At 46.5% G+C, this 16,975-nt stretch overlaps 1 long non-coding RNA gene across 1 annotated transcript in view; it reads right to left on the bottom strand.

Moving 5' to 3' along the window:
• Nucleotides 1-1,779, bottom strand: part of LOC137571457 (uncharacterized) — a 43,638-nt gene extending 41,859 nt beyond the window's left edge. The window contains exon 1 of the long non-coding RNA XR_011031359.1: nt 1,620-1,779. This is a non-coding gene — a long non-coding RNA (uncharacterized lncRNA). The remainder of the gene's footprint in view (nt 1-1,619) is intronic.
• Between the last annotated feature and the right edge of the window lie 15,196 nt (nt 1,780-16,975).

Here is a 16,975-nt window from a genome sequence, read left to right as displayed (position 1 = left end):
TACCTAATCTAACCTATACTGGGGGGCAGCTACCTAATCTAACCTATACTGGGGGCAGCTACCCATCTAACCTATACTGGGGGGCAGCTACCTATCTAACCTATACTGAGGGGCACCTACCTAATCTAACCTACACTGGGGGGCAGCTACCTATCTAACCTACACTGGGGGGCAGCTACCTATCTAAACTATACTGGGGGGCAGCTACCTAATCTAACCTACGCTGGGGGGCAGCTACCTAATCTAACCTACGCTCAGTGGCGTATCTAGGGAAATCAGCGCCTATGGCAAGCAATGAAATTGCGCCCCCTGACCCCCCCCCCCCCAGCAAACACCCATTCCCCCCCCCCCCCCCCCCAGACACACTTTTTTTTTTTAAATTCAAATGCGGAAATTAATTAGTGTAGTGTAGTTTCCATTTTCTGTGGATCTTTTGTGCTGTTGTGACACACAGGACTAGTCTTAAGTGCCTGTGTAATGTCTGATTGTGCTGCCCGGAAGCTCCCTTCACACTGAGTAGCACGCATGCTCAGTGTGAAGTTAATGATGCTGCTGGAGGTAAAATACTAAATATCTCCGCTCCCACACCTCTTACACTCCCCAAATTCTCAGGGTAGGGAGGGAACCCCCCGAACGACCTCTATGCCAAATTGCAGCCCCCGAGACCCACTGGTTCAGGAGATAGATTAGAGAAATCTATCTCGGGAACCAGCGCGTCTCGGGGGCTGCAATTTGGCATAGAGGTTGTTCGGGGGGTCTCCTCCCTACCCTGAGAATTTGGGGAGTGTAAGAGGTGTGGGAGCGGAGATATTTAGTATTTTACCTCCAGCAGCATCATTCTATAGGAAATGTGGCCGCGCAGTCTGCTACTGCGCATGCGGGGCAGCGCAAATCCACAGGCAGCGCAATCAGACACAACACCGGAATAATCCCCAGTTAAGAAAAGCTTGATCAAGCCTGGAAAAAGAAGTGGAAGTGGGAGGAGAACTGACCCCAGGTCACAGCTAGTCTGACTGAGATCTGTATATGAGAAGGTTCCCTTCCAAGTGTGATTCCTGTCTCCTGGCAGCCAGCAGCCCCCACCCTCTGCACTGCAGCAAGTTAAGAAACTTAAATTGTCTCACTCACGCTGGCATGTTTTTATCACTGCCTGGTTCTGTCTGACAGCTTAACAGCCTGCACAGAGTGAAGATTGTAGTGAGGGGAGATAGAGAAGATTGGAACACTGCACCAGTTGTTCCAAGCGATGTTACTGAGTGAGCAGAGTGAGCCGAGTGCTCGTTTCTAACAGACAAACAGTCACTAAGCATGCTGTGCAATGCCGCTTTGCAAGCAGAGCAAAGTGCAAATTCCAGGGAAAATCACCTCTCCTGCTATTTGTCCCACCAGCTGGATAAGGGAGAACAAGAACGAGGTGGGTGATACATGCCATCCTGGACGCACTGTTCTGCAAGCTGCTGCTGCAAGTGGTAATATACGGGGATGTGTGGGGGCGGACTCATCCAGCTCCAGCTGCCTCACTCCTATTCATTGGCAAGAGAGAGGCACTTATATACAAGGTTTGGAGGGAAGAACGGACATTTCTGTCTCAGCCGCCCAGGGACCTATACCGCACGCACCTTTTTAGGACAATGGCCTTCCCCGCAGTAAAGCCTGGGGTTGCCCATGTTTGCAGGGACTTCTGGACTCTGGAGAGTTTGTGAGGCTGTCACCGTCCGGAGGCTACTACACCTTCACACATTCTTCCGCCAATCCTCTCCCGCCCCCATCAGCCCTAGCGGCACATGGCTTCAAGTAGCCAATCAGGAGGGGTATACAAGTTGCGCCGACATTGCCAGGGCAACGGAAGAAGCTGGAAGGGTAAGGGGACACCAGTCCTCTCCTCTTGCAGTACGGGCTGGGCGGTGGGAAGCATAGCGGTAGCGATAATGGCGCTAGTGGCCGCGGGAAGCCAGAACTTGCAGAGGGATGATGTATTTGCTCAAGATGCGCCCCCCCAGGTGAGACAAAAGGGGCGCCCATGGCAGGTGCCATATGTGCACCCCTGTAAATACGCCTCTGTAATCTAAAGCAGCAACAAAAATTAGAGCACTTCCCCAATAGCACGTTACTAATATACCTTACAACAATGCTCATATATGAACTATACAAATTACTGCAGCTTTAAGCTTGTTTAAGGGCCCTTTTACACGGGCAGCTGAAAAGCTGTGAATTCACTACTTGTCAGCTGCTCTCCTGCACGAGCTGGGCGCTTGTTAGTGCTCGGTACTGGCGCTTTACAAGCTCCCCCCACAGAGTGAGATCTGAGCGCGGCCGCAGCAGCACTCAGACTTGACATGTTGCTTTCCTCTGCTGCCCAGTAACACCACTGCGGGTCAGCACTTGACACGGGTGTGCATTTTACCCGCATACAAACACACAGGGGCTTCAGAAAACAGCTGATTTTACTGAACATCTGGCAGTTTCCTCTGTCTGTCCAGATTGTATTTGGTAAACTGGATAGACAAAGGAGACAGTTAATACAATGAACAACCTGGTTTTGCTACTTACCCCATTTGATCCGATGCACTGCCAGACAGGACATCAGAAAGGAAAAAACAAAACACGAGAGCGGAAGGAGACATTCAATGAGGCTTTTCTGTATCATTTTAGATGTGCAAATCTATACAGTATACTGACACACAGAAGAGGGCCCTCTAGTGGCATGTGTACACATGTAAAAGATAGCAGGAAGCCTTTTACGTTAGTAAGCTGCCACATAGCAGGAATGGCTCATGCAGACCAGTTGTAGGAGCAGTGGCGTAGCTAGAGATCATGGGGCCCTCATATGTAGGAACTTAACCACCCTGGCGTTCTATTAAGATCGCCAGGGCGGCTGCGGTAGGGTTTTTTAAATAAAAAAAAAACTATTTCATGCAGCCAACTGAAAGTTGGCTGCATGAAAGCCCACTAGATGGCGCTCCGGAGGCGTTCTTCCGATCGCCTCCGGCAGCCAGAAGTAACACGGAAGGCCGCAATGAGCAGCCTTCCGTGTTTGGTTTCTCCTGTCGCCATGGCGACGAGCGGAGTGACGTCATGGACGTCAGCCGACGTCCTGACGTCAGCCGCCTCCGATCCAGCCCTTAGCGCTGGCCGGAACTATTTGTTCCGGCTGCGCAGGGCTCAGGCGGCTGGGGGGACCCTCTTTCGCCGCTGCTCGCGGCGGATCGCCGCAGAGCGGCGGCGATCGGGCAGCACACGCGGCTGGCAAAGTGCCGGCTGCGTGTGCTGCACTTTATTTGATGGAAATCGGCCCAGCAGGGCCTGAGCGGCAGCCATCGGCGGTGATGGACGAGCTGAGCTCGTCCATACCGCTAAGATGGTTAAGCAATGCCATCTGCCCCTACACTAGGGGATATGAGTTACCGTAATTGGGCAATTTACGTTCTTATGCAATTAACACTGCACATACTCCATGGGCACTGAGACAAGGCCAGATGGTGAAGAAACACAAGTGGTGAATACATGAAGTACCCACTGGGCCCCCTATGCTCCAGGGCCCCATAGCAGCTGCTATGGCTGCTATGGCTATTGCTACGCCCCTGTGTAGGAGAAGAAGCCAATGATTACTCTTTTTGGTAATTGAATTTCCATGCAGCCTCCATGACGGGTCCACCTGGAGAATATAATCCTTTCCAAGGTGTATGCACTCTAAACGGTTTGCTGATTGTAGATTGGAAGCTTGCAAGGGCAGGGCTCTGTCCCCCTTTTGTGTCTTGGAAATCATTATACATTTTATTCATCATGTTACTTTTATCACTGTCTTTACCAATTCTGTAGTTTGTAGTCTGTATGCTGTATCTTTTTTTTTTTGTATTTTGTCATTAATTATGTATCTTGTATATTAGTGTACACCATTGTCTGTATTATGTACCCCCATGTTTGTTTCTTACTTTGTACAGCGCCACGGAATATGTTGGCGCTTTATAAATCAATAATAATAACAAGTCCTATACAATTCATCTCTAGTCCAGTCGTCAGTCTGATTATCCACACAATTGTGAATTGCTCCTCAAAGGATATATAAATAAAAGATTGACAATAATAGTGTAGTATTTCTTAATTAATATGCACCTCCACCTTCACATACAGGAAAGTGTATTAGATTAGCACCCACAGAATAATTATATAATTCACTCACCAGAGATATATGCTGCTCAATTACAAACAGCATAAAGGCACAGGTCATATATTAAATGATCAATCTCCACAGATATCCATCCATCCGTTCCACAGCTAATGGTGAGGTTATCGATTCTCCGGATTATATGGCTACTCAATCACAAACCGCAATAACCCATAGTAATCACTGCATAACTCCTTGCTGGTTTCCCAATGGTAGGGATATCGATTCTCCTCCAAAGCAAGCAAAAGGTACCATAATAATAGCGTAGTAACTTCCAAACCAATTGAGCCTCCACCTCACCATGAAGCCACCTGCATTCTGTGTGACCCAACACATGTGCCAACACAGATTGCACTCACCGGATTGTATAGCTGCTCAGTCACAAACAGCAATACCAAAAGTAAAATCAGCATTTCAGTAAAAACTCCAGCGTCCTGGATCTACACCGTAAGCCACCTCAATGTGCCGTTCTGAAGCTCCACCCAACGCGTTCATCACATGGACTTATCAGAGGCTAGTGATTGGATAGCACAGCGGAGGTTATATACCATAGTCTTAAACATCATATCCAATCAGCACCAGCACTTTCCAGTAGCTAAGGGGAGGGGGTGTGAGGTAAGCTGGTTTCTTGTAGCAATTTGTGCTAAGAGGAAAGAAAAAAATGGGCTACGGGTAATTTCAAAAATTACTCATAATACGCTGTATGAAGAATATAGCAAAGTTACGTTATTGATTACGTATAAAAATAAAAGATTTTAAAAAAATATACTGAGATGGCCATCCCATCAAACAGACAATCACAACCACCACCACACATGCACCAACTAACTCCAGCGCTCAATTTGTCACAATGTGGGGGAGGACACAATAGAGCTCAAGTGCACTGGTCCCCTATAATGGAAGTTCAATAGTGCAATGTCTCCCAAACAAATATGGATCTTGCGTTTTCAGACAAATGGCGGTGTATGTTGTGTAGCAAAAGAGTCAAGCAAAACGGGATTCAGCCAAGCACAGGTGTTAATCCAGCAGCGTGAAGCAAATAAACAGCAAGCAAAGCTGAAAGGATAGCACAGTTCCACATAAACATGAAGTATCTCACCACACCGGGGATCTTCGGTTTATACTTCCGTGCAGGGTCCACTGTTGACTGCATGCATGGATCCAGTGTATACCACTCCTCATTTCATACCCGGTGGTGATTTTGACCCCGAAAGGAGATCACCATGTGCCAATGAGAACAGTGTCTCACCGCTGCTGGTCAATTGGAACAGTGATGTGGCAGATGCTGGAAATGGAAAGTCCAGCAGTTCTGTGCCCAGCGTACTCCGCTGTGTGTATCCAGCCGTTTTCCTGAACAGTCTGTATAATCCAAGTGGGGAGAGAGACACGGTGTGGGGGGACGTGAAGTCTGCAAGGCGGGACGCTAGCTCAGTGAAGGCATGGCCCTAACATGTTTCACCGGCTTCCGGCGTCATCAGAAGGTTTCTTGTAGTGCTGGTGCTGAATGGATATGAATTTTTTTTTTGAAAAAGCTGTTCTCTTTCAGCTCAAACTGTACAGATAAAAATAAAAATTGCTACACCAAACGCTCCAAAAATCACTAAGCATACCTAGAAAATCTCTAGGCACATAACTGAAATCGCTCTGAAAAAGGTTTTTGATTCTGCTAGTGCTTTTATGCTGGATCCAAACCATACAATTTTTCGACCGATTTACCTGGCCGATTGATTATTTCCAGCATGTCCGCTCTGAGAATCAAACTATTTTTTGAGCGATTTTCTGACCGATTTCCGTTGACACGTTCGGAAATCGGTCATAAAATCGTTTAAAAAGTTGTTCGATTCTCAGATCAGACATGCTGGAAATAATCGATCGGCCAGGTAAATCGGCCCAAAAATTGTATGGTGTGGATCCAGTATTCGGTGTGCACCAGCCCTGTGTAGGCATTTTAGCTGAACTAATATTTGTTTTTTTGCTGCCTTCTACTGGCCTTTGTTGGTATTGCACTTGAGTTATCTTAACACACACTATATTGCCAAAGGTGTTGAAATGGTCCTCCAAATCACTGAATTCAAGTGTTCCAATCACTTACTTGATTGCACAGACGAGAAACAAGAAAACGAGAGAGAACACAGTGAGCCCAATATAGTGCAGTATGTACTGGATTGATGTGGGTGATGAGAGGCAAGTATGTAAAGTTATACTCACAAACATGGGTTACCACTAAGGCAACTACTGTAAATGCAGGTTAAGAAGTTGCTCTCTGTAGATCTGGAAACAAGGTGTTAACACCCTTCCACCCCGCTTCATAAGGCAATAGGGGATGGAGCATAAAGCAACAAGTGTCTATTAGGGCAGCACGGTGGCGTAGTGGTTAGCTCTCTCGCCTTGCAGCGCTGGGTCCCTGGTTCGAATCCCAGCCAGAGCACTATCTGCAAAGAGTTTGTATGTTCTCTCCGTGTCTGCGTGGGTTTCCTTTCGGGCACTCCGGTTTCCTCCCACATTCCAAAAACATACGGATAAGTTAATTGGCTCCCCCTAAAAATTGGCCCTAGACTACAGTACTTACACTACATAATATAGACATATGGCAATGGTAGGGATTAGGCCTCGTTCAGACTATACGCGCTGCCGTGCGCATTTTGGCAGCGCGTATAGTGTGCGGCACGCAAGAACGGTAGAAGGGCATAGACAGCCCTTCTACCGTTCCCATCATATGCGCTGCGTGGCAGCGCGATTGCGCTATCGCGTGCTGCACGCATTTTTGGGAATCGCAGCGCAGATCCCATTCATTGTAATGAATGGGATCTGCAGCGCAGCGCATAGGAGCGCAGATGGCGTGCGATCGGACGCGTTGCGTTCCAATCGCACAGCCATCTGCGCTAAATGATGTGAACGAGGCCTTAGACTGTGAGCTCCTTTGAGGGACAGTTAGTGACAAGATACATATATAAACTGTACAGCGCTGCGTAATATGTCGGCGCTATATAAATACTAAATAATAATAATAATAATAATGTCTCAGTCTAGCGCCTCTGTGAGAACAGAGGCATCCTGTTGATCTTCTGGCATCAGTAGTGTGAGTCAAAACCCTGGAACAAGCATATGAGTAATCCAGTAAACCCTGAGTTAGCTGAGTCAGAGTACCTGATCTGCTGGATGCTTGTTCAGGGTCTATGGCTAAAAGTATTAGAGACACAGGATCAGTAGGACTGCCAAGCAACTGGTATTGTTTAACCACTTGAGGGCCGCAGTGTTAAACCCCCCTAAAGACCAGGCCATTTATTGTTAAATTGGCCACTGCAGCTTTAAGGCCTAGCTGCAGGGCCACACAACTCAGCACACAAGTGATTCTCCCCCCCCCCCCTCTTTTCTTTCCACCAACAGAGCTCTTTGTTGGTGGGGTCTGATCGCTCCCCCTGTGTTTATTTTTTTTTATAAATATATACTTTATTATTTTTATAATAAATGTTAATATGTTTTGTTTATTTGTACCCTGCTCCCTCCCTCCCTCAGCCTAGGACAGCGGATCACTTCTGCATCACCAGAGGGGACAGCCGTGTCACACAGCTGTCCCCAAGTACAGCGCTGCTGCAGATTGCAGTACTGTACAGCATAATTAGAAGGCGGTTTCACTGTCTAACAGTCTCCGAGTGGCGATCGCTGCTGGGAAACTGAAGGCGGAGCTCCACTCCGCCTTCCAAGCAGGAAATGTGCACGCAATCTCCTGCTAGCCCCATAGAGAGCTGTTCATGCCAATCGGCATGGAGCGGTCCTGGGGCTGCCTCCGCGTTCACACCAATTGGCGTGGAGCGGTCGACTAGTAGTTAAGAGGAAATAAATATAGCAACCTCCATATCCCTCTCACCTCGGTTTCCCTCTAATCTTCTGAACCCTCTGTTCTCACAGAGGCGCTAGGCTGAGACATAGACACTTGTTGCTGTATGCTCCATCGCCTATTGCCTGAAGAAGCGGGGCCACACCTGTGAAACGTGTTGTTGCGACCCTTTGGAGTGTATATATAAATACATTTGCTTGTTGATATAATATCAACCTGTTTTTGTGTCTGCTTGGAGGGGTAAGTCAACCACTGCCTCCCCCATTAATTTTTTTTTAGCTACTTCTACTATCCTTTTAGCGCCTCTGTTCATTTCCACATTGAGTGCACAGACATTGCCAAATTTCTGAATAATCAATAGGTACCTCCAAGCTTCACATGGGTTTCCATGGTTGTGCAGCTGCATCCAGGCTGTACACCGAGTGCAATGCAAAGCGTCGGATGCAGGGGTGTAAGGCAGGGTTTCTCAACAGTTTTCCAGTACCCCCCCCCCCCCCCCCAATAATAATGATCAAGAGGTCTTTCTGAGAATCATTTACCAGGCTTCACTTAAGATAGGTTCACAGTGGTGCAGCACCACCTATGGCGGGTGCACTGCGGAGTAACACCGTGCAGCATTGCATGCAGCCCATTACTGTTAACATTCAGGTTTTGCAGTCAGCGAAGCATCGTGTTCATTAACTGCATGCGATGCAACGTGTGGATAAAGTGTGGCGCTGATTTCCTGCTCCGTACCTGCTGTTAGACACAATTCCCCCTGTAAACCTAGCCTCAGGGTCCTCTCACACTGCATCAGCTGCATTGCAGAATAATTCTGCATGTTAACTCACTGCCCATACAATTCTATGGGCCTGTTCACATCTCTGCATGGTAACAGATCGCGTTATCCTAACTCACACCACGCAGGCTTTCAATTAACTTATATGTCTAGAGTCTATTGCAGTTCACACTCATAAGGTGGCCATACACCTAAGATTCTGGCAGCCGATTGACCAAGAGACAGATCTCTCTCTGATTGGAACAAATTTTTCACTAGGGGAGACAGCACCGGGGGTTCAGTCCCGTTTGACCCAATATTGCACGCCCATCACTGCCACGCACCTGATCGAGCACGTGGACCCGAGATTTTTCAGCTTGTCCGATCAATACATGCGACCAATTTCGCCCCAAAATTGGTCGCATCGTTGATCAGGCAAGCTCTTGGTGGCACCAATTTTCCTTGATCGATTGCAATTATCTAATTGGATGGTTGAGAAACATATGGGCACCTATAACACGAGTCAAGCAACGTGCACACTGTGAATCCAGCCATACAGTTTCGCCTGCAAGCTTTCCCAACCTGATACATTTTTTTTTTTGCAATTAATAATGCAGCTTAAAATTGCAGTTGGTGCTGATTTAGCACATATGTCCATTTCAGCTGTGGAGACGTTTGCATTGTGCAGAATGTATAGATTAATGAAACACTTATAAGAATTAGCCTTAAAGGGAACCCGAGGCGAGAGTGATATGGAAGCTGCCATATTTATTTCCTTGTAAACAACACCAGTTGCCTGGCAGTCCGGTTGATCTTCTGGCATCAGTAGTGTGAGTAAAAAAAAAACCCTGGAACAAGCATATGAGTAATCCAATAAACCCTGAGTCAGAGTACTTGATCTGCTGCTTGCTTGTTCAGGGTCTATGGCTAAAAGTATTAGAGACACAGGATCAGGAGGACTGCCAGGCATCTGGTATTATTTAAGAGGAAATAAATATGGCAGCCACCATATCCCTCTCACCTCGGTTTCCCTTTAACCTTCTGATTGCGAGTCTTTTGCAGAGATCTGGTTCAGCCCACAGGAAATTCTGCTCACTGTGCAGCATAAAGAAAAAAATAAATAAATGTGGAGCTATTTCCATCTATGGTCCACCTACAAGGACTCATGTTTGCTCTGAATGTCATCAGGCCTTGCTGTGTCTGGTCACCTAGGAATGTGCCAGTCCTGGACTCTCTGCAGGTGTCAGACTTTCAGACTGTTCTCCTGTACTTGTGCTGGGCCCCGCCAGTCTGGCCAGCTATTACCTGCAGGGCTTACTCAGCACCCTTGATAATAAGGAGGGTCCACTTCCTGGTTTGCAGTCATGATAGGATTAAGGTACCCATACACAACATCTGTTTCCCATCGATATACAGCAGATTCGATCACTGTGATAGAATCTGCTGTGAAATTGTTAATGCAAATGTTGACTGATTCAGTCGATCTGTCCAGATGGAAAATTTTGTTCAATCGCCAGCGGGTTGGAAGAGCATCGTTAGCGGCATTTGATTCAGCGACGACTTGACGCAGCAATAATATCAGCTGACCGGCTGGCGCGAGTCCCCGGGGTTCGTGCTCTCACTTCTTCGGACGTCTTCTTCTGTCTCCTCTTCACTTTCTGCCCCGTCCTGTGAGAAGGTGAAGTTCAAACAGTAGAGTGCCCCCCACTGTTTGAACTTCCGCTTGTTACAGGACGGGACAGGAAGTGAAGAGGAGACAGAAGAAGTCGTTAGAAGAAGTGAGAGCACGAACACCGGGGACTCGCAGCAGACAGACAGGTAATATCATTGCTGCTAGCTGGAGGAGCCTGAAAAGAGGAAGGCCTGGGGGCGGCATGGCAGGCGGTGGCATCTCCACAGTTGTGAATCAGTTTCTTGCTGCAATCAATTCAAAATCTGTGTGTATGAGCAGCCATTAGATCCCTTTCTGATCAGATATGATCAGAGCGGGATCAATCTTTTTGGTTGATCTGGTGGCAATCGACCCGTGTATGGCAGCCTTTACACAGAAAAGTCATGCCTGTTTGCCAGGCAGAGTCTCAGTTGAGTAAACAAAGGGTCTTATCTGTTTGCAATATATCACCTAACAACCTCTCAAAACCCTGTTTGGATGTTTTGTTACAATTAAGGAATCATAATGACATGTATATGTGTTTCCTAAAAATCCATGCTTCCTCTTTGATGTTGCATGTACAGTTGTGTTCAAAATTATTCAACCCCCACTGAAATTGAGTAACTTGTAAGTAGGACAAATATAACATAACATAATGAAATAACCACAAATGTCTTTTCTGCGCTCACATCATTATCAGTTTTATTCAACCCCCAAGTGACATTCATTCTTAGTACTTAGTACAACATCCTTTTCCAGTTATAACAGCTTTTAAACGTGAGGCATAGCCTGACACAAATGTCTTGCAGCGATCTACGGGTATCTTAGCCCATTCTTCATGGGCAAAATCCTCCAGTTCAGTCACATTCTTAGGCTTACGGGCTACAACTGCTTTCTTTAAGTCCCACCAGAGGTTCTCAATCGGATTTAAGTCTGGTGACTGCGATGGCCACTCCAAAATGTTCCAGCCTTTAATCTGCAACCATGTTCTAGTCCAGTGTTTCTCAACATTTTATTGGTATGTACCCCTTTTAAAACCCTGAATTCACCAAGTACCCCCTAGCATAGTAAACATTATCACAAGTACCCCTTGACAAATATATATTCAATTATAGTACATGATAATTGGTACCAAACAATTTCCAAGCCTTAACTATTGCTTTTAATTATCTAAAATACTATTTTGGTGTTGTTTATATAAGATTTATCATTTTTTAAAACTCAAAATTTGTTATTCTTGGTTAAGTATATCAAACCCGAGTACCCCCTGGAACCATCAGAAGTACCCCCTGGGGTACGCGTACCGCATGTTGAGAAACTAATCTAGTCTAGTGGACTTGGAGGTATGCTTGGGATCATTGTCCTGTTGAAAGGTCCAATGTCTCCCAAGCCTCAGGTTTGTGACGGACTGCATCACATTTTCATTCAATATCTCCTGGTACTGAAGAGAATTCATGGTACCTTGTACATGCTGAAGCTTCCCTGTACCTGCAGAAGCAAAACAGCCCCAAAGCATGTTTGACCCCCCGCCATGCTTCACAGTAGGCAAGGTGTTCTTTTCTTCATAGGCCTTGTTATTCCTCCTCCAAACATAGCATTGATCCATGGGCCCAAACAGTTCTAATTGTGTTTCATCAGTCCACAGAAAACTATCCCAAAACTTTTGTGGTTTGTCCACATGACTTTTGGCATACTGCAGTCGACTCTTCTTATTCTTTGGAGACAGCAAGGGGGTGCGCCTGGGAGTTCTGGCATGGAGGCCTTCATTACGCAGTGTGCGCCTTATTGTCTGAGCTGAAACTTCAGTACCCGCATCTGACAAATCTTTTTTCAGTTCCTCAGCAGTCACACGGGGACTTTTCTCCACTTTGCGCTTCAGGTAGCGCACAGCAGTCGAAGTCAGCATCTTCTTTCTGCCACGACCAGGTAGCATTTCAACAGTGCCCATTGCCTTGAATTTGCGAATGATGCTTCCTATGGTGTCTCTTGGTATGTTTAACATCTTTGCAATCTTCTTATAGCCATTGCCCTTCCTGTGAAGAGAAATCACCTCTTCTCTTGTCTTCCTGGACCATTCTCTTGACTTCACCATGTTTGTAAACACACCAGTAAATGTCTAGAAGGAGCTGAGGATCGCAGTCATTTTAAATCTGCCTATTTGGTGCTTATTATGCTTGATTGCTGCTCGTTAACATCCACAGGTGTTTTCAATACCTGATCGAAAACACTTGAATGAACCTCTGTTCTTAAAAGTGGTAGTCTTTAAGGGGTTGAATAATTGTGTCAATGTCAATTTAATACTGTATTACAAAAACAATTGATGTCATTTTAGTTGCATTTGGTTCTTTAAAAAGTCCTTGTAAGATTTAACTCTGAACACAATTGAAAATGTATACTCAATTCCCTAAAACCTTTTACAGCATTGGGGGTTGAATAATTTTGAACACAACTGTATATAGCTCTCTTGTATAGGTGTCCCCACAGGTAGCCTGAGGGGGTAGCAGCCCTCAACTGGGTCCCCCCCGTCCCCGCTCCCCCTCCAGCTATGTGCGGCAAAAGTAAAATAAGCGAGCGAGCGGGGAAGCACCTTACTTCCTCTGCTCGCTGTGACTTCCTGCAATGCCGCCCACTAGTGGTCGGCATTGCCGGAAGTCACGAGGCGAGCAGAGGAAGTAAGGTAATTGCTTCCCCGCTCGCTTATTTTACTTCTGCCGCACACAGCTGGAGGGGAGTGGGGACGGGGAGGGGTCCAGGTGAGGGATCTACAGCTTTTTGGTAGACGCATCTTGATGAAAGTATTGAGACAGGACTCTAAAAAGAAGGGACCCCCCAAACGGAGCGCTGGTGAATGGTCAGATACAGACCTAGTTGCACTTCGCAATCTTTCCGTTTACAAGACGAGGAGGATGTTGGAGATCAAGTTGCGAGGGAGATGTGGATACATCCCCTTCCACCCAGCGGTTACCATCCTTGTCTGCAGGACCTTGGTCTATTTAATAGATCCAAGAAATTTCCCCCCTTTTCACTTTGCCCTAACTTGAAAACTTTTGTTTCAGTGGTCGAGAGGGACCTTGAGGATGTGGGGAGGGACGCTGTGTGGCATAAAAATCTGAGCGATGAAGAGTCGCAGGCTCTTCTCGATTTATTCGTTCAGTGCCGATGGACTATCAAACCCGCTGACAGAGGCGGCAATGTGGTAATCATGACCACGGCCGCCTATAGGGAGATGTGCCCGGATGTCTTGGGCGTGCAGGAGTGCTATGTGGGGGTATTCCAATCGAGGGCCACACGTTGTCAGAAGGAGCTGTTTGCTATTATCGATGAGGCTATTGAAAGAGATGTGATTGGCGATGAGATAGGGGATTTCTGAAAGGTTGCGGACCCGATCGTTCCTACTTTCTATGCAGTACCTAAAGTGCATAAAAATATTACCAAACCACCAGGGCGTCCCAATCGTTTCTGGGATGGGATCCCTAACTGAAAAGGTCAGCATTTACATAGATCGGCATCTGCAGCCTCATGTGAAAGCCCTACCTTCATATACACGCGACACCTTGCATCTCCTCCAGATTCTGGATGGCATGCAGGTGCCTGCACACACGATTCCAGTGGCCCTGGATGTGGAGGCCCTTTATTCGAGCATCCTGCAAGGCCTTGGCATCGAGGCTGTGTATCTATTCCTGGGTGAACTCGGTATGCAACATGTGCCGCACAACGCTTTTCTCCTGTCACTTTTACAATTTTTACTATTAACCACTTTACCCCCGCGCGTACGTATTTCTCCGCCCCTTTTTCCATCCTTTAAAAACCAGGGACGGAGAAACACGTACTTTCCGCGTTCCCGACGCTGCCCGCGCTCCCGCTCGTAAACACGCCGCCCGCCGCTAGTAAAACCGCCGCCGCCCGCTCGCCCAGAGATCAATGAACGGGAAAATCCATTCCCGTTCGTTGATCTAAGCCCCGCAATGATCAGCTGCTCTCCTATGGGCAGCGCGATCATTGTGAGAAAAAACTCACGTGTCCAGCCTCCTTATTCTTCCTCCAAGCTTCCGGAAGGAAGCTTGGAGGTCGCATTAAAACAAAAAGTTACTGTGGCCATCTTGTGGCCAAATAGTAAACTACACCCTACACATTTTTCACATACAAATAAATGACTTTTACACAAAATTAACTCATTACCTCCCACACTCCCCATTTTTTTTTTTTTGTAATTAAAAAAAAATTAAAAAATTTACAATTAAAAAAAATACATAAATAGTTACCTTAGGGACTGAACTTTTTAAATATTTATGTCAAGAGGGTATAACACTGTTACTTTATAAACTATGGGCTTGTAATTAGGGATGGACGCAAAACTGAAAAAAATGCACCTTTATTTCCAAATAAAATATTGGCGCCAAACATTGTGATAGGGACATAATTTAAATGGTTTTATAACCGGTACAAAAGGGCAAATACGTTTCATGGGTTTTAATTACAGTAGCATGCATTATTTAAAAACTATAATGGCCGAAAACTGAAAAATAATTATTTTTTTCCCCACATTTTTCCTATTTTCCCATTAAAACACATTTAGAAAAAAATAATTCTTGGCATAATGTCCCACCTAAAGAAAGCCTAATTGGTGGCGAAAAAAACAAGATATAGTTCATGTCATTGGGATAAGTAATAATAAAGTTATAGACGAATGAATGGAAGGAGCGCTGAAAGGTGAAAATTGCTCTGGTGGTCAGGGGGTAAAACCCCTCAGCGGCGAAGTGGTTAAACAACATATTTGTTTTTGAGGGATCCCACTACCTGCAGGGTGCGGCGATGGACACGACTTGTGCTCCGTCGTACGCGAACCTGTACCTGGGGGCGTGGGAGCGGTCGATTTTTTTGGCTGATGGTCTCTCGATGTACCTGTGCCACATCCTGACGTGGCACAGGTACATAGATGATATCCTCATCCTTTGAACGGGTAGTGTTGACTTGCTAAAGACTTTCGTTGGGTGATTGAACACAAACGATCGCAATTTGAAATCTACTTTACAATGGGATACAAACAATATCCCTTTTCTTGACATTAGGATAGGTATAGATGAGCGGGGTTGTTTATTCACCCAGCTTTACTGGAAAGAAACTTCAAAAAACTCCTTACTACACCATCTATACGTGACAAATTAGTCAGTAGTCATTTTCGTGGGGCGGACAACACTGGCCGATATTGCAAAACCTTGGGAACCTACAAATCTGGTGGTTGCTCCATGTGCCGATACATCTCCGTGGGGAAAACTGTGTTACTCTCCAATGGCAGGTCTTGGGATCTGGGTCATTACGTAAACTGTGAACCTTTTCTTGTGGTGTATCTCTTGCCATGCCCCTGTGGGGCATTCTATGTCGATAAGACAAATGCGACCTTAGATCTCGCCTTTCAGAGCACATCACCAGTATTATAACCAAAAAAAGTGCCCACCATCCCAACACAAGTAGCTAAACATTTCAGAACGGCACATGGTGGGAGCACCAATGGCGTGCATTTCATTGGGCTTGACCGCATTCACTGGACAATCCGGGGCGGTAATAGTGATCGTCTGCTGCTCCAAAAGGAAGCCAGGTGGATCTTTGACCTACGTGCCACTGATCCACCCGGTTTGAATGAAAATACCAGCTATACGTCCTTTCTCCCCTTCTAGGGCTCTCTCGGTCCACTTATGATCGGTGATCCCTTGACACCAGTTAGGATCTCCCTTCAATGTCGCTCTCTCTCTGGGCCATCTATCCCTGGCGTGGTGTACCTTTATGAGCAATAAAAATTTGAGTGCATTCTATCTCCCCTGAAAATGTTGGGAGTGTTTCATCAATTTTATTCATCTGTCAGATGATTATGTAGGACTTTGTTCTACTGTATTTAATTATTTAATTGGACCATTATATGCACCTATATATAAAATCACATGTGTAATGCGTAGATCCCCGTGTGGAATATTAAGTATGATTTTCTTCCTTTGAAGTGCATATTTCATATGACTTACTGCTTATGCTGCGCTTTTCTCCCCCGCCCTCCCGCCCGGTATGGCGAAACATGTCAAGGCCAGCGTGGTCTGGCGTCTGAGGAGTCTGGTCCTCGGCTCACTTCACCACACTTGCACTCTGCATAGCGCTCACCCAGCCTCCTGCCCCGGCGGTGTCCCCTGTGGCTTGGACTTCTTGCATACTGCGCTTTGTACAGCGCTCACCCAGCCTCCTGCCCCGGCTGTGTTTCCTGTGGTTTGGACTTCTTGCATACTGCGCTTTGTACAGCGCTCACCCAGCCTCCTGCCCCGGCTGCGTTTCCTGTGGCTTGGACTTCTTATTCTACCCCTGACAGCAACCTTGCTGGATCCGTTTCTGCAGCCACTTTAGGACATTTACACACGGACCTTTGCCACTGGTCTCCCGTGATGGACCTATACCATGCTGAGCAGGCAAGACACCATTGAACTGGTACTGTATGCCTTTATGTATACTTAATGCTGTCCCCATCAGGAACTCTGCTTTCATCGCATGCAGTGTCTGCCGCTCTGTGCCTTCTATATAAGCTTG

The sequence above is a fragment of the Hyperolius riggenbachi genome, chromosome 4 (assembly GCF_040937935.1).
Source record: "Hyperolius riggenbachi isolate aHypRig1 chromosome 4, aHypRig1.pri, whole genome shotgun sequence".
NCBI lineage: Eukaryota > Metazoa > Chordata > Amphibia > Anura > Hyperoliidae > Hyperolius > Hyperolius riggenbachi.
The sequence above is the reverse complement of the archived record's forward strand: the minus strand, read 5'-3'. Positions and strand labels throughout refer to the sequence as shown.